Here is a 24,771-nt window from a genome sequence, read left to right as displayed (position 1 = left end):
TGCAGCTTAATTGAGTTCATATTTCGTGAGTTGATCCTAGACTACTTCAAAACTGAATATTCACGAACCAGAGACAGTAAACAGCGTGGACCTCGGACGAATTTCTGTGAGTTTCTGTACCAACAATTAAGCAGACAATGATAAGGCTATTTTTAAAATCTCCAACGTTACATCGACTATTGACGATCAAAAGGTTAAGCCTCTGACGATCGACCATCGAATTAGAACCTGCAACCTAATTAATTTTATCTTCAGAACTGTACAGTGGTGCGAGCCTGTTGCAATAGTTTATTTAAGCTACAGAATAGCACATTCCGATACGGTGTATGTAGACGTACGGACTGCTGGCCTATCACCCTCTGTCAACCTCTGAAATGAATGTTACTGTTATTTTGAGTGGTAGAACGTGTTCTCCACGTGTATTTTATTGCTAACAGCGTGCCTTCTTCTGTCGTAATGAATATCCAATTAGTGAAAAGTTTCTGGTACAGTGTGTCGCGACTTTGAAGTATAGAACGTTATGTGACATGAACAATAAAATTTATAAGCATCTTACTCAAGAGCCTGTCTCTAATATACCCTCCATTACCAGGTGGAGTGTAGCCATGTATGGAAGTGAAACATGGACGATAAATAGTTTAGACAAGAAGAGAATAGCAGCTTTCGAAATGTGGTGCCACAGAAGAATGCTGAGAATTAGATGGGTAGATCACATAACTAATGAGGAGGTATTGAGTAGGATTGGAGAGAAGAGGAGTTTGTAGCACAACTTGACAAGAAGAAGGGACCGGTTGGTAGGACAGGTTCTGAGCCATCAAGGGATCACAAATTTAGCATTGGAGGTCAGCGTGGAGGGTAAAAATCGTAGAGGAAGACCATGAGATGAATACATTTAGCAGATTCAGAAGGATGTAGGTTGCAGTAAGTACTGGGTGATGAAGAGGCTCGCACAGGATAGAGTAGCATGGAGAGCTTCATCAAACCAGCCTCAAGACTGAAGACCACAACAACAACAACAACCAGGTGGCTCGCTTGCCTCTCTGCTTCTCAGGACGATATCTCCAAAATTTTTAAAGCGGTCCCTAGATAAAATGGCCACTCTTTAACAGGATTTTGCAGTAAATTATGATCCCAGGTTTAGGTTTTTAGATAAAATGCCGACTCTGCCTGTGATTCTATTTAGTACCATTGTATTAAACTGTGATTCCACCTCAGATTTTCTTCAGCATCTTGAAAGTTATACCAAAACGGTGTACTTAATAATGTAAACAAATTGCTTTTGTATTAAAATATTTCTATAAACGTGGGCATCTTGGAATATTAAAAGTTGTGGTAATGGCAAATTAGACTTGAGAGAGGGAAGCAAGCATGTAACAAAGTGTGTGTCTGCACGTCTCCCCCAGAACTGTCCCGCGCCTCACACCCGAAAGCACGCCATTAATGTAGATGTGTTTCCTGGTGTCTTAAGCTGAGAGCCAACTCGCTCCATTTCCATTGAATCATCTATATCTACCCGACACTTTAACTTCCTTCCGTACTCTGTATTTTGTTTGCCAAAATCAGGAACTTGCAAGTTAGCCAAAATGTTTCTTCGCAGTTCGAGGAAGATGTTCACCAGAACGTCCTACGAGAAATATAAGCTACTTACATGTTAGCGCCCTCATTCCAGTTGCAACTACCCGCAGTTATACGAGCTGTACTGTCGGGCGTACTGTATCGTCCCTCTGTACTCACAATAGGGCGCTTTAATTCATCGAGGCGGTGTCGTGTGGGGCCCGAGTCGCTCGGCAGCGTGGCCCGGCGCCAGATCGAGGCGGGGGCGGCTGCGGGGGCGGCGGTGGAGGCGGGATGTGGGCGCTCTATTATGTGACGAGTTATGACGGGCGCGTGATGGCCCCCGCAGCCATTAGCGGCGCTCCTGGAGGAGGCGCCGCAGTATTTCACGGCCGTAACGAGAATTCACGCCGGCCATTACGGCGCTGGCGGCGGCCTCAGATTCAGGCGTGCCCTTCCGCGGCGCGTCTTCTGGCCATTCGTGCGGCGGTGCGGGCCCTTGGAAGACTGCCGGCCCGCCCCGGCCTCGTTAAGAGGCCGGTAATGAGCGGGCCCTCTGCTCTGCCGATGGCCCTCTGCTATCTGAGGAATCCCGGCTGCGAGGGCGCCGACCCTGATGATCCGCCCTCTCGTTTACGGATAAGACACAGCTGTTTGGCGTGACTGCTGTGCCGCAATTGAGACATGCGAATGACTTCATACTTAATGACGGTTAGGCGTTATGCAGAATCGCTTTGCTAAATGGGGACAAAATGCTGGAAACTACCCCCGACGGGATAAGGAGAAAACAGGCTACATGGACATACACTCCTGGAAATGGAAAAAAGAACACATTGACACCGGTGTGTCAGACCCACCACACTTGCTCCGGACACTGCGAGAGGGCTGTACAAGCAATGATCAAACGCACGGCACAGCGGACACACCAGGAACCGCGGTGTTGGCCGTCGAATGGCGCTAGCTGCGCAGCATTTGTGCACCGCCGCCGTCAGTGTCAGCCAGTTTGCCGTGGCATACGGAGCTCCATCGCAGTCTTTAACACTGGTAGCATGCCGCGACAGCGTGGACGTGAACCGTATGTGCAGTTGACGGACTTTGAGCGAGGGCGTATAGTGGGCATGCGGGAGGCCGGGTGGACGTACCGCCGAATTGCTCAACACGTGGGGCGTGAGGTCTCCACAGTACATCGATGTTGTCGCCAGTGGTCGGCGGAAGGTGCACGTGCCCGTCGACCTGGGACCGGACCGCAGTGACGCACGGATGCACGCCAAGCCCGTACGATCGTACGCAGTGCCGTAGGGGACCGCACCGCCACTTCCCAGCAAATTAGGGACACTGTTGCTCCTGGGGTATCGGCGAGGACCATTCGCAACCGTCTCCATGAAGCTGGGCTACGGTCCCACACACCGTTAGGCCGTCTTCCGCTCACGCCCCAACATCGTGCAGCCCGCCTCCAGTGGTGTCGCGACAGGCGTGAATGGAGGGACGAATGGAGACGTGTCGTCTTCAGCGATGAGAGTCGCTTCTGCCTTGGTGCCAATGATGGTCGTATGCGTGTTTGGCGCCGTGCACGTGAGCGCCACAATCAGGACTGCATACGACCGAGGCACACAGGGCCAACACCCGGCATCATGGTGTGGGGAGCGATCTCCTACACTGGCCGTACACCACTGGTGATCGTCGAGGGGACACTGAATAGTGCACGGTACATCCAAACCGTCATCGAACCCATCGTTCTACCATTCCTAGACCGGCAAGGGAACTTGCTGTTCCAACAGGACAATGCACGTCCGCAAGTATCCCGTGCCACCCAACGTGCTCTAGAAGGTGTAAGTCAGCTACCCTGGCCAGCAAGATCTCCGGATCTGTCCCCCATTGAGCATGTTTGGGACTGGATGAAGCGTCGTCTCACGCGGTCTGCACGTCCAGCACGAACGCTGGTCCAACTGAGGCGCCAGGTGGAAATGGCATGGCAAGCCGTTCCACAGGACTACATCCAGCATCTCTACGATCGTCTCCATGGGAGAATAGCAGCCTGCATTGCTGCGAAAGGTGGATATACACTGTACTAGTGCCGACATTGTGCATGCTCTGTTGCCTGTGTCTATGTGCCTGTGGTTCTGTCAGTGTGATCATGTGATGTATCTGACCCCAGGAATGTGTCAATAAAGTTTCCTCTTCCTGGGACAATGAATTCACGGTGTTCTTATTTCAATTTCCAGGAGTGTACTTCTGGAAATGCGTTCCAATGAAGGTGACAGTGAAGACAGAGATCTCTGACAGTGACAAGCTGTGTCAGTTCCAGGCAGGTGGCCTGCTAGCTGGGGGTAAGCCAGAAGACCATGTGGAACGTCACAACTGCCATTATCGCTACCTGTTACAACCCTTCAGGCCTTACTACCTTCGGACGTAACCTCTCTAGCGACGGTTTTGTTGCCGTTTCGCCGCACAGGCTACCACGGAGATTGATAGGTGAAGCTACCTTTATGATGGTGGTATCGTCGACGTACACATCACTCTCCTGTCAATACATCCGGGATTTATACAATAGCTCCCTACTTAGCAATCATATACAACCGCTCGCTCACCGATAGATCTGTACCTATAGATTGGAAAATTGCGCAGGTCGCACCAGTGTTTAAGAAGGGTAGTACGAGTAATCCATCGAACTACAGACTTATATCATAGACGTCGGTTTGCAGTAGGGTTTTGGAGCATATACTGTATTCAAACATTATGAATCACCTCGAAGGGAACGATCTATTGATACGTAATCAGCATGGTTTCAGAAAACATCGTTCTTGTGCAACGCACGAAGTAATGGCCGCTATCGACAGGGGACAGTTGATTCCGTATTTCTAGATTTCCGGAAAGCTTTTGACACGATTCCTGACAAGTGACTTCTAATCAAGCTGCGGGCCTATGGGGTATCGTCTCAGTTGTGCGACTGGATTCGTGATTTCCTGTCAGGAAGATCGCAGTTCGCAGTAATAGACGGCAAATCATCGAGTAAAACTGAAGTGATATCAGGTGTTCCCCAGGCAAGCGTCCTGGGGCCTCTGCTGTTCCTGATCTATATAAATGACCTGGGTGACAATCTGAGCAGTTCTCTTAGGTTGTTCGCAGATGATGCTGTAATTTACCGTCTAGTAAGGTCATCCGAAGACCAGTATCAGTTGCAAAGCGATTTAGAAAAGATTGCTGTATGGTGTGGCAGGTGGCAGTTGACGCTAAATAACGGAAAGTGTGAGGTGATACACATGAGTTCCAAAAGAAATCCTCTGGAATTCGATTACTCGATAAATAGTACAATTCTCAAGGCTGTCAATTCAACTAAGTACCTGGGTGTAAAAATTACAAACAACTTCAGTTGGAAAGACCACGTACATAATATTGTGGGGAAGGCGAGCCAAAGGTTGCGTTTCATTGGCAGGACACTTAGAAGATGCAACAAGTCCACTAAAGTGACAGCTTACACTACACTCGTTCGTCCTCCGTTAGAATATTGCTGCGCGGTGTGGGATCCTTACCAAATGGGATTGACGGAGGACATCGAAAGGGTCCAAGAAAGGGCAGCTCGTTTTGTATTATCACGTAATAGGGGAGAGAGTATGGCAGATATGATACGCGAGTTGCGATGGAAGTCATTAAAGCAAAGACGTTTTTCGTCGCGGCGAGATCTATTTACGAAATTTCAGTCACCAACTTTCTCCTCCGAATGCGAAAATATTTTGTTGAGCCCAACCTACATAGGTAGGAAAGACCATCAAAATAAAATAAGAGAAATCAGAGCTCGAACAGAAAGGTTTAGGTGTTCGTTTTTCCCGCGCGCAGTTCGGGAGTGGAATGTTAGAGAGATAGTATGATTGTAGTTCGATGAACCCTCTGCCAAGCACTTAAATGTGAATTGCAGAGTAATCATGTAGAACTTCCATGGCACAAGAGGGTGCTGTAGAGGGTAAAAACTGTAGAGGAAGACAGATTTGAATATATTCAGCAAATAATTGCGGACGTAGGATGAAATTGGTACCCTCAGATGAAAAGGTTGGCTCAGGGGAGGAAATAGTGGAGATGGGCCGAATCAAACAAAGCAAAAGACTATGGAGGATCTACATGGTATAATGGCAGCCATCCATGAGCGCCAGTTCAGGCTCAATATGATGGCGGGGATTGTTGGCGACCGTCACCTGGAAGATGTCATCCTTCCACAATGCCACAGCCGCGCGGGATTAGCCGAGCGGTCCCAGGAGCTGCAGTCATGGACTAAGCGGCTGGTCCCGGTGGAGGTTCGAGTCCTCCCTCGGGCATGGGTGTGTGTGTTTGTCCTTAGGATAATTTAAGTTAAACAGTGTGTAAGCTTAGGGACTGATGATCTTAGCAGTTAAGTTTGAAAGGTGGCTACACTGATTCACAGCGCCAGAGATTGCGCCAAAGAGTATTATTCTGCCGCCTCCATTGTGCAGTAGTTGTTCGGAAGTTGCCGTGGGCAGTAGTAGTTCAGAAGTTGCCGTGGGCAGTAGTAGTTCAGAGGTTGCCGTGGGCAGTGTTTGTTGAGAGGATGTCGATAGCAGTACTAGTTGAAGGTATGTCATGTGCAGTTGTCCTGTTGGTATAGACAGCAGACGTTGTTCGATTGGGGATGTTGTAATGTTCACAGTGTATTTTTCGTCAATATATATGAAGGTAACAATTTTTTTTATTTCAAATTCCCTAAATAACAATGCCTCTTGGTCACAGGTTCAGTCAACAAAGCATCTGGCTTGTGTTCATGTATTAGAGTAATTCTGGTTTCTATGTGCAATCATAGTATTTCTGGTTTTTTAATTACTTCATTGTGAATGGCGTTTAAAGCATCTTGTCGAATTCAGGAAAAACCGTGCTATGCCCCTCCTCCAAGGGCTAGAATTTGATGGTATTTTTGCCAGCATTGGTGGTGAAAATACCACAAAATTCCTCCAGAAAAATACAGATAAAAATAAAAGATAATATTAATAAGTAAATATCACATAACTAACAAATTTTGGCTTTGCACTGACCCTTCAATAACCTAATATATAAAATACAGTAAGGAATACAAATGCTTGCATACCTGTGATTTTACATAATAGTTTACACAAGTATCATGCAATCAACGGCACCAGCAATGACGAATAGGTGTATTTGTAAATACACAAAAAATCAGTTTATACAAATATTCACATAAAATCTTTTAAATAGTTCAATAAACAAGTAGCACTCCTCAGAGTAGTTGACAGTTCCAACAGTAGCATCCAGCAATAGTCAACAGGTGCAAATAGCAGTCTCATAACATTTCATCAGCAGTATTTAAACAGCTCCCACAGTGGCACCCAGCAATGGTGAGCAGGCGCAGACACCAACAAGTGACATTATCTCAGTAGAAGCAGTACCATCAGTGGCACCCAGCAATGTTGAACAGGTGCAGACAGCAACAAGTGACACTATCTCAGTAGAAGCAGTTCCATTAGTGGCACCCAGCAATGTTGAGCAGGTGCAGACACCAACAAGTGACATTATCTCAGTAGAAGCAGTTCCATCAGTGGCACCCAGCAATGTTGAACAGGTGCAGACACCAACAAGTGACACTATCTCAGTAGAAGCAGTTCCATTAGTGGCACCCAGCAATGTTGAGCAGGTGCAGACACCAACAAGTGACACTATTTCAGTAGAAGCAGTTCCATCAGTGGCACCCAGCAATGTTGAACAGGTGCAGACACCAAATAGTGACATCATCTCAGTAGAAGCAGTTCCATCAGTGGCACCCAGTAATGTTGAACAGATGCAGACAGCAACAAGTGACATCATTTCAGTAGAAGCATTCCATCAGTGGCACCCAGCAATGTTGAACAGGTGTAGACACCAACAAGTAACATCATCTCAGTAGGAGCAGCTCCATCAGTGGCACCCAGCAATGTGGAACAGGTGCAGGTAACAGTCCATAATATTCACTATCAGTAATCAGACAGTTCATCAGAGTTGATCAGCAGAAATTAAACATTTCCAAGTGGCACCCATCATGTTGAACAAGTGCAGGTAACAGTTCATAATATTCACTATCACTAATCAGACAGTTCATCAGCGTTCATTAGCAGAAATTAAACATTTCCAAGTGGCACCCATCATGTTGAACAAGTGCAGGTAACAGTCCATAATATTCACTATCACTAATCAGACAATTCATCATAGTTTATCAGCAGAAATTAAACATTTCCAAGTGGCACCCATCATGTTGAACAAGTGCAGGTAACTGTCCATCATATTCACTATCACTAATCAGACAGTTCATCAGCGTTCATTAGCAGAAATTAAGCATTTCCAAGTGGCACCCATCAATGATGACAGGTGCAAGCACGAACAACAGTTTGAATGCACACACAGTTGCTTTTACAAAATTATTATCAATGCTCTTATACTAAACATACAAATTATAATAAACACACAAATGATATCAGATAATTGTCATATTAACTATTACAAATACACAAATATCAGTAAACCTATAATATTTATGGGTGTCAGTGCAAGCCACAACAAACAAGTAAAATAATATTTAGGAGGTAGGTCGGTACCAATTATTTGGGATTAGGAAGGGAAAACACACAAAACACACTCACGCATCTTTCTAATTGAATAGTGTTAACTGTGTAAATGCAGTTCTGTCAAAAATTTTATGTTCAACATGTGTATCAAGTAGTAGTGGCAGCAGTGTATAACAGTCAATAATAGTTAGTCAACGTCATAGTCATCATGTCAAGACCAATGTTTGCCAAGCCAAATGAAATGTATGGTTGCTGAACAACTGTCAGTGAAGTTTCAACTGTCAGTGTGCCAAGATAAGCAAATACTTCCTCTCTCCAAAAAAAGAAGTATATACTGTTTATTGATTTAACAAAGTGTGTGTGTGTAGACAATCTTCCTTCTACTTGAGTGTTCTAGTCTGCCATCTTCATCCTCCTTGTTCCATATAAACAAACAAACAAAAAATATGCTCCTCACTTACTTTACCTCTTATCCACCAAAACTCCAATAATCATCAGTATCACATAATCTTAATACTTCAATAATACCTCTTACGTCGATACATATAAACTTCATCATCAATATCATTTACCTTACTTCTTGTCCACCAAAACTCCAATAATCATCAACTTCACACAATCTCAATACCTCAATAATATCTCTTCAATACGTCGATACATATAAACCTCATCGCCAATATCATTTCATTTCCATAACGACTCTTTCCTCTAGTCAGTCTCCTCGAACAAGTACAGATAAAATCCTAGTGCAAACTTCAGTTCATCATCCCATACAATCCGAAGACACAATGTCCACACACAACCTCTGGGTAATCCATCTGACCCGAATCTTCCACTCATTATAAATTATAATATGCATTTTGGTTACCTTGTCCATCATTAAATAAAAGAAATGCATACATGACCTCTAACAGCCTTTAGTTTGAATAACTTTCAGTAAGTAAGTACAAGTACGGAGTGTGAATGATCCTAATATTTCACAGTGTGTACACCACTTCACCAATCATGGCAAAACAGAAGCAAACATGTGGAGTATTTCTTGTGTCAAGTGTCACTTCTATTCCAATTGCTCACGAAGAATGCAGTTTAATAACTGTCAATGGTCTAAACCTAGTGTTGGTATTTCATGTCGTTAGCTTCCTTCCTATTAGCATAAATTTATACAGCTTCCATAAAACCTCCAGATCATGTGACTTCAATGAAGTTTCTTGTACCAATGCCGTAAGTAGAATTAGAGCAGTTCATTTTCTTATCTTAAAATATAAGGCACTGAGCGTAAGCAAAACATGCAATAGCGAGTAAATATAGCAGTAGAGAACAGAATGTTAACAAGTGGATGTAGCACAATCCCTATAACGATGCTCTGCCAAGCAAACGATCTATAATTAATACCATAGTGTGACCTAAACTCCATGTTCGTACACCATATATCAGCATTTCTATATACCAAATTAAAGAGTAGTTATGACAACAAAACAGAAATGTGTAAATATGCAATCCATACGCAAAGCAGCAAATATGTATCTTACATAATAAACAGGTCATTAGCATCATATCAGCATAAGCAAATAAATGTTCATATGTAATCTTAATAAGTAAACATGAAGGCGCAAGCAGATAAATCACAAAGTATAACTTACATACATAACCATATCAGCACAACTAATCAGGTGACAATTATAATTTAAATAAATAAGCACAGCAGGCACATAATAAGAAAAATGTGACATCAGTGAAAGAGCAGTGCAGCCAAGCGATGCATAATATACGTAACAACCCTGTTCATTAATCAATCATTGTCAAAATCAGTAAACACAATGTATAAATCACGCAATCGCGAGCAGCAAATTACGTCTAAAGTACGTATCTAAGTGGAAATATGTTACCTGAAAAATAAACTCAATTACTAGTTACCTTTTTAGTTTATTAGTTCTTCTTCGAAATTACATTCTTCCTGAAATTTTCTCGATAGCAAGTCCTCTTAACGTCGGACACACACAGAATTTACCTGAAGTTCTTAAATATTTTATACAACTGTATCCTGAAAAATACTGAACGTTAATAACATAATTTATCAAGTCACTATAGCTTTATACTGAATTTAATCAGAGAAATTAGACTGTGTATTTCTTTACGGCTGTCAGTGCATTCACACTGAGCGCTCGATCAGCTGTAGGTACGCGTGACGTAGAAAGTAATTGTTTGCGGTCAACGACTGCCTTGTGCGGCGCGCAGACTTGACTGTTGCTTTGAGTATGTGCCGCCACCGGAACACGGCGCGGTATCCTTGTATTCTCTGCATGTTTACGTATAACTGTTAGTTTCTCAAAAGTAAGTCATTCCACAAAAGCGCAGTCCGGAACCGCGCGACTGCTACGGTCGCAGGTTCGAATCCTGCCTCGGGCATGGATGTGTGTGATGTCCTTAGGTTAGTTAGGTTTACGTAGTTCTAAGTTCTAGGGGACTGATGACCACAGTAGTTAAGTCCCATAGTGCTCAGAGCCATTTGAACCATTCCACAAAAATTTTAACGTTCGATATATGATGTATTCCCTTAGAGCGCCGAGATTTAAGAGTTTCTACTTCGACAGTGTTATCATGAATAATTTTGCGAACTCTATATGGACCGTTATAAAGCAGAAAAAATTTGCGACACAGGCCCTTTCCTTTGTGAGACAAATGGTGAGACTTAATTAACACCTTTTGACCAACTGACAAGGTTTTTAAACGACCAGGACGTTTAGCTGATTTCTCTCTTCTAGCAGCCGCAGATGCAATATTTTATAAAGCCTGGTTCACAACTTCAGAATGCCGCAGTTTTCGTGAAGGCGGAAAAGGAACGATTTCAGAAATGCGATTTGTCGGTGCTTTATTTTTTAATATCAATATAGGCGGTAAAGAAGTTGAATCATTAGGGAGTTCATTCAGAATGTTTTGAAAAATATGAAGATACTGATCCCACGTTCTGTGATTCTGATGACAATAAAGACGACACAATTTATTGATTTCCTTCATCCATCTCTCTGAAGCGTTAGATTGGGGGTGAAAAAGTGAAATGAAAATTGGTTTAATTTTACGACGCTGTAGAGTACGAAGCCAAATTTTAGAACGAAACTGTGATCCATTATCTGATATAACCTTATCAACATGACCCACTTCTTTAAGAAAATGTTTGATGAAAGCGTTAGATACTGAACGAGCTGTTGCTTTGCGTAAAGGTGTAAAACACACATATTTTGATGTCAACTACACTGCAACGAAAATGTACGCAAAACCATTAGTAGAACGAACCACTGGACCGATCAAATCGACTGCAGCCATCTCCTTTAATTTCGCTGGAATAATAGGAAACAACGGTGCTCTGTGAGAAACAGTTGGCGGCTTAGCCTTTTGACATAATTTGCATTTGGTAAGAACAGATCGAATACGTTTTTCCATATTACTGAAGTAGCAGTTTTCTCGTAATTTATGAAAGCATTTTCTGGGACCAAAATGTGCATAACTGAAATGTGTATACCAAATGAATTTATTAACCCACTCATCAGGAATGCAAACTAACCAAACACAGTTGTCGACTGATTTTCGTTTAAAAAGAATATCATTGCGAACTATATAGTACTGTCTAATCGCTACGCTTTCCTTTCTCCTCCAGTTCTCCTTAATGTTCTTCCAGATTGGTTCCTTGTTTTGATCCTTAGTGATGTCCTGGAGCGAAGACGAAAAAACATTTTCAAACGCAACACCTTGAATATACATCAAACAATAATTGTTTTCCTTGCAGTCCTCCTCAGCACTTTGTTTCAAACCCATAGGTGCACGTGATAAAGCATCAGCAATAATATTTGAAGAACCCTGTATGTAAACAATACTAAAATCAAATTCCTGTAGATACAGCGCCCATCGTGACAATCTTCCATGTGTTAATTTTGTTGACATAAGAAATTCCAGAGCGCGATGATCGGTGTAAACCTTAGTATGTCTGCCATACAAAAATATGCGAAATTTTGTGAAAGCCCAAACAACAGCCAAGGCTTCAAGTTCCGTAATCGAATAATTCTTTTCTGATTGAGAGAGAACACGACTTCCAAATGCAATAGTTTTCTGTACTACAACGCTGTTTTCTTCTGTCTCTTGAAATAAGTGTGCAGCTAGGCCTTTGTATGATGAGTCCGTCGCCAAACAAAAATCTTTAGATAAATCCGGATGTGAAAGAAGTGGAGCAGCAACTAAAGCATCACGAAGTTGTTCAAATTCTGACTGAGCTTCCTCACCCCAACACCAATTAGAATTCTTTCCAGATAGTTCACATAAACGAGGTGTGGCCAAATTGTCCAATCTAACAAATCGTCTAAGAAAATTACAGACACCAAGGAAACTACGAACATCACGTTTTGTAGTAGGAACAGCATAATTACGAATAGCGTCTAGTTTCTCTGGATCAGGAAGAATACCTTCTGTAGAAATAATATGACCGAGAAATTTCACCTCAGAACGACCAAATTCATATTTTTCCAAGTTCACTGTAATGCCAATTCTTGCAAAAATACGTTATAATGAATCCAAAATTTTGTTATGCTCACTCCAAGAACGTTTAGCAATAAGAATATCGTCAACATATGAAGTAATATTGTCACGAAGATAAACAGGTAAAATTTCGTTTAAACTACGAATGAATGCTGCAGAAGATACAGTAAGTCCAAACGGTAATTTCCGAAATTGATAACAGTTACCAAAGGCTAAAAAGGCAGTGTATTTTCTACAATCAGGGTGGAGTTCTATTTGCCAAAAACTTGCGCGCATATCAATCGTGGATAAAACTTTAATCCCATGAAAATATTGAAGAAGTTCATCTTGATTTTGTGGACGGTCAGTTTCAGGAATGATGATATTATTTATCTGTCTGGAATCCAGAACCAAACGAATTGACCCATCCTTTTTAAGAACGACGTGTAATGTGCTGGTATAAGGACTGACTGCTGGTTCAATAATGCCTTGATCTAACATGTATTGAAGTTCACTTTTAACATTGTCTCTGTAAGCCAAAGGAATAGCGTACGTTTTTCCTCGAAATGGCGTGTGTTCTTTTACTTTAAATAAATATTGTAAGCCTTGTACAGTTCCTGTGTGATGACTAAATACTGTAGCATGTGAAGTCAAAATTTGGTGCAATTCTTCTCTTGCAACGTCATCTGGCACTTCAGCTTTGTTAACCTTTTCATTAATTAATTCTTCACTATTAATTATATCATCCAACGCGTCTCTGTATCTATTGTCGTTGTCATTAATGAACACATTGTCATTATAATGCTCAGCGAAAACATCAAAAGTAAGAAACCTTAAACATTTTGTGTCTGAATCAGATTTCGTTAAACACTCGAAAAATTTCAAATATCTTGGCATTCCGGCAACAGTCAAGTTCACACTTCCTTCCTTAAAGTTTAAAATTGCCTTATGCGTGTTAAGAAACTCCATACCTAATATAATTTGTGTACTGAGTAATGGAACAATAATAAAATTAGCAGAAAATTCATATCCTTGACAAATGAAATTTAAGTTGATCTGTTGTTTGACTTCCACACTTTTTCCAGAAATAGCTCCTCGAATTGTAGTTTTAGAAACAGGTAACACAGGACAAGCAATAGTTCTTACACATATACGAAAAACTGATTCACTAATAACATTCAATGGGCTCCCAGAATCTAAAACCCACACATACTTCAATAACAGGATGTAAAAATGCGTCTACATTATTTTCCTTTTCGTCTAGCAAAATGTCTCTCTTGTCTTCCAGGCGTACGTAGTGTAAAGTCGTACTGTCATTACTTTCTGAACCGTCTATATTGCTGCCAGAAGCCGAAGCTACAAGTCATTGTCGATTGTTTGCGTCACGTCTTTGATTATTCGCGTCATTTCGCGGATCAATTTCTAAGATTTGCACTTGTCCCTCTGAATTTCTGTCACGCGGAGGATGCCAATTAGGTCCCTCCTGTCTGTTAGATTTAAATTCTTGGTTGTGTCTGTTATTAAAATTTCTGTTTTCCTGGTTATCTGCATGACTACTTCTTGTGTAATTTCGACTGTCACTTCTGAAATTACTGTTAGATTTACTACGCTGGTTATTTCTGTAGTAAGTATTTCTATTATTGTATGAATAATTTCTGTCTTGATGATACCGATTACTGTTTCCGTATGATTGATCATTCCGGTAGGAATTTCCGTTATTATAATTGTCTATGTAATTTCTGTTAGAACGTCTGTTATTGTCATAAGGCTGGTATCTATTGTCCTGTCTGTTTCGTCTGTCATTCTCAAAATTACCCATATAACGTCCGTTCCGATCATTATCCCTTCTCTCTGAAAATCTATTGTGATTACCGTTACTGAAAAAATTACAAGAAGTCCCGTCGTTGTTGTCATACTCAAGTTCTTGTAGCAAAGTCTTAAAAGTCTCAATGTCGTCTTTACATCTTCAGGTTAAAGCAATTTGTCTTATCGATTGTGGCAGCTTAGTTAAGCAAATGCGAATTAATTCAGTCGGGCTATAAGGACTGGAAAGGAACTGATTCTTTCGAATCATGTCTTCAAAGTATTCTGCCGGCGTGCGGAACTCCGACTGTTTAAAATTACGCTGCATAATAAGACTATGTTTGACTCTGTCTTGCGTGTTTTTGGACCAATATGGCGATAGAAATGCATGATAAAAATCATTTAAATTATTACAATCTCTAATAAGTGCGCGCATGCACGTCGCCGGTTCGTTTTCTAAATATCCACACATTAATTCCAGTTTGTGACTTAGTGACCAATTTAGTGGAAATGCGTACATAAATTGATCTAACCATGAACATGGATGTATGTCATTCTTAGAATTGCGAAAGATCTTAAATTTCCGAAAAGTTAAAAAGTGTAAAGTTTTCGCCTCGTGGCGACAAAGACCTACTGCGTCTGTCCCAGTCCGAATGTCGATTATCGTCAAGTTCGCGCGCCTGGCGCTCTTTTGTTGCATCTCGTAAATGAAATAAATTGTTTTCTTCAAAGCCCTCTGCTATCTGTGATTCTAAATTTCTTCTGCTGTATTTTCCTACGATTTCGCTTTCAATTTGTTTGACTTGCTTTCGTAACACCTCAAATTCCCTTTTAACGCGTTCATTAAATTTTCCCTGATTTTCAACATGTTTATTTATGTTCTGGTACTCTTCTGTTTCTGAAAATGGCAATGGAGCTGTATCATCTGAATCTCTGTCCCCATTTAAACTAAGACTTGTCAATTTATCTGAAATCTCCTCATCTCTTTCCGATAAGTCACCTATTTATTCTTTCTGTTTATTTAAGTCTTCCGTAAGTGTCGCGACTCGGGTTTCGGTATTGACACATTTAGTAGTTAACTGTTCATACTGTTGTGTTAGTTTATTTATTCTGTCAATTGGTGCGGATTCCTCGATTCTTTCAAATATTTCTTCCTCATCGTGTGCACGTTGTAAATTTAACTCTGAAAATTTTTGTACTATCACGCGATCTCTTTCTTCCTGTTCTCTACCCTGTTCCTTTTGTCTAATTTCTATTGAAATTAATCTATTATTGTGGGCATTCAAAATTGGTTGTACTTCTTCTCTAATTTCGTTCTTTAATTCATCTTCCATGTTTTTGAAACATGTCCCTATTCGTGAGTCTAACCGTGTTTCCATTGTTTCCATCTCTGTTTTAATTGTTCCTATTTGTGATCCCACCGTTTTCAATTCAGTTCCTAACTGTGATCCCAGTGAGTCTAACTCTGTTTCCATTATTCCCATCTCAGTTTTAATTGTTCCTATTTGTGAGTCTAACCGTGATCCCAAATTTAATATTGCACTCATCAACTGCTCCATATTAACTTGTTCAAAATTCTTTTCGCCCCTAACATTTCCCATGAAACTAACTTCCTTCGTCATAGCAGTAAAGCTATCTGTGATCGATACTATTCCAGAATCTTCTGTCGTTAATCTTGTATTCTGAAAATTTTTTGATTGTGAAAAATTTTGAACTGGTTCCGGACTATTTTCCCGACTTATTACATTATTTTCTATTTCATTATACATCATACTGTTCTCCTGTGTTGGCGAGTTCGCCATGTTAACAATTTCGTCATTCTCACTATCCACCATTTTTGCCTTTTTCATCGATCGCGTAACATACAAAATTCGTCCCATGCTTCTTTACAGAGCGTAGGGGAACGATGCGGGAGACCCGCACCGCCTTACTACGCAAGGTCCTAATGGAGGTGGTTTGTCGTTGCCTCCCTCCGACCGTAATGGGGATGAATGATGATGATGAAGACGACACAACAACACCCAGTCATCTCGAGGCAGGAAAAATCCCTGACCCCGCCGGGAATCGAACCCGGGACCCTGAGCTCGGGAAGCGAGAACGCTACCGCGAGACCACGAGGGCGGACACAAAACTCGTCACAATACGAAAATTACACACAATATAACACTTTATCACCAACAATACCATTCACACGAAATGCTTCCCGACAAACACGCCCAACGAACAATTAAAACCTTCACAATTGCACAAAATTGTCAAACCCGTATACGACTCATCAAAAATTAAATTCCACAAAAATACCATTAGAAGAATGACAAGACAACTACAAATGTTCAGTTGCAAAATCTATACATGCAATATAGACTACAATTACCAAACTACAAATCACTACAACAATCCTACTGTCTGCTATTTTTACTATCAAAAGAATTCCAAGGGACGATCCGAAGCAGCAGTCGCCACGTGCATGGGGGCTTAATTAAATGAAATGCAAATATTTTTAGTAGCTGTATGTCCGGCTACGAAGCCTCGTAAACGGTTGGCCCTGACTAGTATTAGTAAGCAATCTGACTGCATAGAATACCAACAAAGAATGAAAGGAAACTTTCGTTAACACAATTAATTAATTAAGTCCCCAGCAACTATAAAAGCTACGAAACAACAAAGCACAAGTGTAACTGTTCTGTGTGTGGAAGTGTGATTCAACGTACTCATCTGGCACGGTTTTTCCTGAATTCGACAAGATGCTTTAAACGCCATTCACAATAAAGTAATTAAAAAACCAGAAATACTATGATTGCACATAGAAACCAAAATTACACTCTAATACATGAACACAAGCCAGATGCTTTGTTGACTGAACCTGTGGCCAAGAGGCATTGTTATTTAGGGAATTTGAAATAAACAAATTTTCTTACCTTCATATATATTGACGAAAAATACACTGTGAACATTACAACATCCCCAATCGAACAACGTCTGCTATCTATACCAACAGGACAACTGCAGACGACATACCTTCAACTAGTACTGCTATCGACATCCTCTCAACAAGCATTGCCCACGGCAACCTCCGAACAACTACTGCCCAGTGGAGGCGGCAGAATAATACACTTTGGCGCAATCTCTGGCGCTGTGACTCTGTGTAGCCACCTTTCAAGTTCCATAAGAATAAGATTTTCACTCTGCAGCGGAGTGTGCGCTGATATGAAACTTCCTGGCAGATTAAAACTGTGTGCCGGACCGCGACTCGAACTCGGAACCTTTGCCTTTCGCGGGCAAGTGCTCTACCAACTTTTTTCTTTTTTTTTCATCACTCTGTTAAAAGGAACATCCTCGATCATTGCATGGTATAGTATGTGCATTACATATGGAGCGGTGAGAGAAGCGTCAAATGTGCACACCGACTGCACCCGGCACATCCCAACTGCGTGGGGGGTCGAGGAAGACTGCGTGAAGATAGCTGGCAAAGGTTTTCCCATAGTGTGACCATCTATGAACCTCATTGTGGGCTTGCTGCAAGAAATACCAAAAGTCGAGTCGCGACTTGGCAGCATCCCCATAGAGGTACGCGATCGTCCAACCTTTGACCCAGATGATCGAGTGTGATTTAGTCGCCGAAAGTAGTCACTCTCCGGATATAAGAAGGAAGCAGGTGTAATATGTTGCGGGGTCACACGGAGGTAGCAAGCCACCATCTGTCTTCCTAGGAGCCATACGTCCTCCACCCCGATACAAGTTAAGCGGTGATGGTCGTCATCCACTTGGCGACATTTCGGGCATAGTGGAGTGTCCACTAGTCCAATTGCATAGAGTCGTTCGTTGGTGTTGAACTTGCCGCAGGTGACAGAGAACCACAGTGCCCGAACGAAGGTAGGAAGGAATTTTTGGTGCACATGTCTCCAAATCTTCGGCCAATGCAACTTGGGGTGTTTGAGTTCAATGACATTACGACTTATCCGTCGTTGCAGCCAAACATAAAAATCCTTCGCGCATGGTGGTCTCGTGCGTGGAAGCTCGTCTCTGACATAACTAAGTTCCACGATAAATGTTGATACATGCGCAAAATGTGGCGTAATGTTGCCCACCGCTACCGGTGGTGTGAGGGACGCTGGAACTAGGAGATCCAGTAGGCGGGATGTAAGGGAATCACGCCCGCTACGCCATTGCTTGTACATCGTGGCTAGAAGGAGCGCCGTCGCTCGGCAGTGAACATTCGTAACTCCGAGTCCCCCCTTGTCCGTAGGGAGCGTGAGCGTTGTGTATCGCACTTTGAGGGGCGATCCAATCATCACAAAATAGCCTAGTGCTGATTGAAGTCGACGTCCGAGCGTGAGTGGTAGGGGCAGGATCTGCGAAATATGCACCATTCGAGAAACCACATAAGTTTTCAGATATTCGACTCGCTGCAAAGAATCGAGGCGCCGTAGGAGATGTTGTCGGACCATGGTACGTGTTGTCTGTAAAATACGTCGGTAGTTAACTGCCGCAGTATGTTTTACAGATGAGGTAAAGTCTATGCCGAGATAGCGGAATCGTTGCACACAAGGAAACGGACTGATTTCTTCTGGCGTAAGGCCCCTTCCAACCGGCATTGCTGCCGATTTGTTCTTGTTCACTGCACTACCCGCCGTCACACTGTGGTCCAACAACAGTTCAAGGACCGTCTTCACCTCTTCTTCAGAACGAACGAGCAGCAGGAGGTCGTCCGCATAGGCACGACATTTGAAGGTGTAGCCCCGCAGTTCCATCCCAGAAAGAGAATTTGTTAGCCTCCCAATTAATGGTTCCAACGCTATCGCGAACAGCAGCATCGAAAGAGGGCAGCCCTGGCGAATGGATCGTCGAATTTGAATGGGCCCTGCTATACGCCCATTAACCTGTACCAAGGATTGTGCGCCCCCATAAATCCTTCTAATGAGACCAGTAAAACGGTCTGGAAATCCCATTTGTTCCAGTACAGCGTACAGATAGTTGTGGCGCACCTTATCAAAAGCACTGTCAAAATCAACCGCCACCATCGCCGCTTTAAGCCGGCACTTCTCCGCCAGCGCTATCACATCACGGCATTCGCCAGTAGCTGTTTGCACATTCACCGATCCACCCGGTGTCGTCTGTTCTGGAGAGAGAACGCTACGAATTAGCATACGACATCGGGACGCTAGCAACCGTGCAAAGATCTTATAGTCGGCATTAAGCAGGGTGATGGGGCGATAATGTGTGACCGTAATTCCTGGCTTCGGTTTATGTACTGGCACCAAGAGGCCTTCCATAAAAGCCGGTGGAATAGGCGCATCGGAATTTAACATCTCGTTGTACATTTCCGTCCATCGTGGTGCCATTTCGTTGCGAAATTCTCGATAAAATTCAGCAGGAAGTCCATCAATGCCTGGGGACCGGTTCAACGTACCCTTTGCGATCGCATCACGTACTTCCTCACAGCTAATGGCTTCCAGTAAGGTTCCCGCGGCTTCCACCGTCAGTGTACGGTAGACGTACGTGGCTATACGTTCGAGGTCATCGACACGGGCTGCTTCTTCCCGATAGATGTGTTGGTAATGGTCGACGAATGCAGAGACAATGTCCGCTTGACGCATCACTCTCCGGTCTTCGCGGGTAATTAATTCCCGTACCAAAACGCGTCGTCGGTACTTTCGTTCATTCACGACGTGGTGCATGGAAGGAATCTCGTGCATTATCGTATCGTGACATCTGGCGCGCACCATGGTTCCCTGAAGATGTTTCCGAGCTAAAGCCACTAGTTTAGCTTTTATCCTTTTGCGTTCGATCCAGACGTCCTGTCCCGGAGGACCATCGTCCAGGTCGCGCAGCGCTGCAAAATAAAAGTCGGTCGTACGGCGGCGCCATTCTGCCATCTTCCTGCTATATGAGATGAACGTACGGCGAAGCGCCGGTTTAGCACAAGTCAGCCACCAATCAAGCTTCGTCGCATACCTTCCAACCCTTCGCTCGCACATCGTCCATGTCTCAAGGATCCGGTGACGGCATTCAGGATCATGTAGATGTTGAATGTTTAATTTCCACGGGGCCTTACTGTTCCACACCTCTCTACGGGGAAGAAGCATCGTACAGATGTAAGCGCTGTGATCGGAAAATGCCAATGGCCAGCGTTCCGCGTCCTGGACATCATTTGCATGAGCGCGTGAGATATAAATGCGATCTAACCTGCTCGCCGAATGAATTGTCACATAGGTGTATCCCGGTGCATCTCCATGTCGTAATTCCCACGTGTCACTAAGTACAAGGTCGTTGACAACGATTCGCAACTCTTGGCTGATGTTTGCTTGCGGCCATTGGTCTTTCGGGCTGAGAACACAGTTGAAATCTCCACCAATTATTACACATTCATAACGTCCATGGAAAAGTGGGGCAATGTCTTCTGCATAAAATCGCGCCCTTTCCCGCCGCCGATTGTTTCCCGACGGTGCATAAAGATTGATGATGCGTGTCCCAAACGTCGTGAAAGCCATTCCCCTAGCCGAGGGAAGGTAACACACGTTTTCCACTGGGAAGCCATCTCGCACGTAAACTGCCACCCCACTCCCATTGTGATCTCCATGTGACGAATAGGATTGGTAGCCTGCGATGTATGGGAGTGCAGCTATGTGGACTTCCTGCAGCAAAGCAATATCCACATCAGATGCCCAAATCGTTTCCTTCAGTAGGTGTATTTTGGCCGGTGAACGCACGTCATTGATATTTAATGTCGCAATACGGTTCGCATGGCGTTGAATCCCACTCTGTCGATGCGCAACACCATCTCCCTGCATCGGCGCTGGGGACTGAGTTATAACACGTTCTCTCGCCCCTCTCCCTTCACCTTCAGCAATTATTAGGCCGTCTTCGTGAGTGCCGGCTGCCTCTGTATGACGTCCGGCGCCTCCTCAATATCGTCATCCACATCTTTGCAGGCGGTAATATATTCGTGTCCATTGCCACAGCATCTGCTTCGGGAGAGCCAATTGGTTGTGATTCCTCTTCAGCATCACCACGTCCCGGTACCGTCAATGTGACAGACCGCTGCGGGTCTGATCGAACAGTTTCCATTGCCTCATCCTGTTTCGTAGAGGCTGTTGTGTCGTCTTGGTCCACAGGCACATCGTCGTCGGGGCAAGGGGAGTCATCCCTAGGAGATGTCGTGCGACGACGCCGTTTCCTCCTTTTCGGGGAACGTTGTTTGCGTGATCTTCCTTCCGTGTCCTCAGATTGTAGGGAATCACGGCTGCCCGACAGAAAAGCATCCGTAGGAACAGGAAGTGTTTCGAGTCCCATCGTTGTACTTGGCGGGAGTTCGGTCGAAACTGATGTTGTCGTCACAGAGTGCGTTCCAGACGGTACAGCATCCGTAGTGGCTGGAACTGCTTCATGTACTATCGGTGTGCTTGGTGGGAGTTCGGTCTCATCGGATGTTGTCGCCGTAGATTGTATGCTCGATGGAGCAGCAACCTCTGTCATCCCGACGTCTGCTACAAAGTTTCGGAGAGTGCCATCTTCCACCAGGGCTGTGTCTTTTCGGTCATCAGCAGACGCACATCTGAAGGCAGTTGCGTAATCCGCCGTTGCATACAGTTCGACCTGAGGTGTCCCTCCTCGCCACAGCCAGAACATGTACGTGGTTGACCATCGTAAATCACCACCGCCCGACAACCACCAATTGTCAGATAGGACGATACATGCTTCTGAAGATCAATAGTGATCTGTCGCACTCCGTTAAGAACTGGGTACGTGGCGAATTGTGTCCAGCGTTCTGCTGTGTGACCATGTACCGTGCCGTATGGCTTAAAAGCCTCGATAACTTCGTCAGCCGGGAGCTCAAAAGGCAGCTCAAAAACACGTATTGTCCGTACACCCAGACCAGCATGTTCTACAGTTACCGTGCCGACATTCCCGTCACTATGGCAAAATCGGAGACCTGCTTTTGTCGCCTGTAGAATTCTCTCACACGCCGCGTCATTTACCATCTTAACATACACCGTGGGACTAACGATGGACAGATGAATTCCGACAATATCGTTTGGCGGTATCTTGACGTCCTCTCGAATGAATCGTTCCACTGCTAAAGCCTTTGGTCGTTCGTAGTCTTTGCAGAAAGTGAATCGTAATGTAGTTTTCCTGTACTTGTTCGCCATGATCGTTGTTACTAGCCCGCGCGCAGATTAAGTCCACAAGTAAACAAACACTCGCACACGCCGCACAGGCGGAAGTATCGGACCTCCGCTTCGCACGGCCGCTAGCGCCGAACTAACCAACTGAGCTACCCAAACACGACTCACGCCCCGTCCTCAAAGCTTTACTTCAGCCAGTACTTCGCCTCCTACCTTCGCACACTCCGCTGCAGAGTGAAAATCTCATTCTGGAAACATCCCCCAGGCTGTGGCTAAGCCATGTCTCCGCAGTATCCTTTCTTTCAGGAGTGCTAGTTCTGCAGGGTTCGCAGGAGAGCTTCTGTAAAGTTTGGAAGGTACTTCGCCTCCTACCTTCGCACACTCCGCTGCAGAGTGAAAATCTCATTCTGGAAACATCCCCCAGGCTGTGGCTAAGCCATGTCTCCGCAGTATCCTTTCTTTCAGGAGTGCTAGTTCTGCAGGGTTCGCAGGAGAGCTTCTGTAAAGTTTGGAAGGTACTTCGCCTCCTACCTTCGCACACTCCGCTGCAGAGTGAAAATCTCATTCTGGAAACATCCCCCAGGCTGTGGCTAAGCCATGTCTCCGCAGTATCCTTTCTTTCAGGAGTGCTAGTTCTGCAGGGTTAACACGAGAGCTTCTGTAAAGTTTAGAAGATAGGAGGCGAGGTACTGGCAGAAGTAAAGCTGTGAGGACGGGCGTGAGTCGTGCTTGGGTAGCTCAGTTGGTAGAGCACTTGCCCGCAAAAGGCAAAGGTCCCGAGTTCGAGTCTCGGTCCGGCACACAGTTTTAATCTGCCAGGAAGTTTCATATCAGCGCACACTCCGCTGCAGAGTGAAAATCTCATTCTGGAAACATCCCCCAGGCTGTGGCTAAGCCATGTCTCCGCAGTATCCTTTCTTTCAGGAGTGCTAGTTCTGCAGGGTTCGCAGGAGAGCTTCTGTAAAGTTTGGAAGGTAGGAGGTTAGGTACTGGCAGAAGTAAAGCTGTGAGGACGGGGCGTGAGTCGTGCTTCGGTAGCTCAGTTTGTAGAGCACTTGCCCGCGAAATGCAAAGGTCCCGAGTTCGAGTCTCGGTCCGGCACACAGTTTTAATCTACCAGGAAGTTTCATATCAGCGCACACTCCGCTGCAGAGTGAAAATCTCATTCTGGAAACATCCCCCAGGCTGTGGCTAAGCCATGTCTCCGCAGTATCCTTTCTTTCAGGAGTGCTAGTTCTGCAGGGTTCGCAGGAGAGCTTCTGTAAAGTTTGGAAGGTAGGAGGTTAGGTACTGGCAGAAGTAAAGCTGTGAGGACGGGTGTGAGTCGTGCTTCGGTAGCTCAGTTGGTAGACCACTTGCCCGCGAAAGGCAAAGGTCCCGAGTTCGAGTCTCGGTCCGGCACACAGTTTTAATCTGCCAGGAAGTTTCATATCAGCGCACACTCCGCTGCAGAGTGAAAATCTCATTCTGGAAACATCCCCCAGGCTGTGGCTAAGCCATGTTTCCGCAGTATCCTTTCTTTCAGGAGTGCTAGTTCTGCAGGGTTCGCAGGAGAGCTTCTGTAAAGTTTGGTCGGTAGGAGGCGAGGTACTGGCAGAAGTAAAGCTGTGAGGACGGGCGTGAGTCGTGCTTGGGTAGCTCAGTTGGTAGAGCACTTACCCGCGAAAGGCAAAGGTCCCGAGTTCGAGTCTCGGTCCGGCACACAGTTTTAATCTGCCAGGAAGTTGCAAGTTCCATAAGATTTCACACACACACGCAATGCGTCACAGGTAGTCATATCTACACTCCCTGCAGGTGAGCCTGCCTCCCCTGCTGTGGAGGATGTGCTTTTGGTGGTACGAAGGGTAATCTGGATATTTCGTGATGGTGGTCCATCTCACTGCCTTCGTTAGTTGGAAGTAAAACACTGATACAGACAGAACTTTCCCACGTGTATCGGGTGCCTTCCAGCTCCAGGCAAACTGTCGCTCTCGCACAGGCAGGCTCCACTGCTCCGCTACGTGAACGACGGGGGGCTTCCGCATCTCTAGACGCGCCCTGCTCTGAATTGCAGAGCCATGCCGCTCTGGCGTACTTGCCGCCACGGACGTTCAGTCTACATCTACATCTAAATGATACTCTGAAAATCACATTTTAGTGCCTGGCAGAGGGTTCATCGAATCACCTTCACAATTCTCTATTATTCCAATCCCATACAGCACTCGGAAAGAACGAACACCTGTATCATT

General features: G+C 44.4%; 1 non-coding gene across 1 annotated transcript; it reads left to right on the top strand.

Moving 5' to 3' along the window:
• The first annotated feature begins 23,269 nt into the window (after window positions 1-23,269).
• Window positions 23,270-23,344, top strand: Trnal-caa (transfer RNA leucine (anticodon CAA)). The gene has a single exon. It is a non-coding gene; the product is annotated as a tRNA-Leu (tRNA).
• The last annotated feature ends 1,427 nt before the right edge of the window (window positions 23,345-24,771 follow it).

This window comes from Schistocerca cancellata, chromosome 6, assembly GCF_023864275.1.
Source record: "Schistocerca cancellata isolate TAMUIC-IGC-003103 chromosome 6, iqSchCanc2.1, whole genome shotgun sequence".
NCBI lineage: Eukaryota > Metazoa > Arthropoda > Insecta > Orthoptera > Acrididae > Schistocerca > Schistocerca cancellata.
Note: the sequence above shows the minus strand (reverse complement) of the source record. Positions and strands in the feature narration are given on the sequence as shown.